This window comes from Corvus brachyrhynchos, unplaced genomic scaffold (assembly GCF_000691975.1).
Source record: "Corvus brachyrhynchos isolate BGI_N302 unplaced genomic scaffold, ASM69197v1 scaffold30, whole genome shotgun sequence".
In the NCBI taxonomy this organism is placed as follows: Eukaryota; Metazoa; Chordata; class Aves; order Passeriformes; family Corvidae; genus Corvus; species Corvus brachyrhynchos.
In genome coordinates, this window is record NW_008235742.1 from 709,965 (window position 1) to 710,390 (window position 426).

Here is a 426-nt window from a genome sequence, read left to right on the forward strand (position 1 = left end):
CGGCAGCGCGGCCCCTCCAGGTCTCCATCCTCCCGCCATTCCCAAACGCACCACGGCGTCCCCGCTCACGGGAGGGTGCCCAGGCAGCGCCAGCCCAGCTCAGCCCTGCCAGGAGTGTCCCCAGGTACCCGCTGTACCCAGGACTCGCTCCCCCAGGGGTGGATCCAAGGACACCAACGGGGACAGGACCAGCAGATTCCCCCATCCCTTGCCCCCCACCACAGCTCGGCCTGGCTGAGCTGCGGTCCCCCACAGCAGCCCCGTACCTGGTCCCACAGCCACGCCTGGAGTGCTTTTAAAGGGACAGAGCACCCGCAGGGGCGCCTGGAGGGAGGGAAGGGCTCAGCACTGCCGGTGGGGCTCAAGGACTAAAGCTGCCCTGCCCAGGGCCAGGAGCTTCCCAGGGCACAGGTTGGCAGAGGGGCG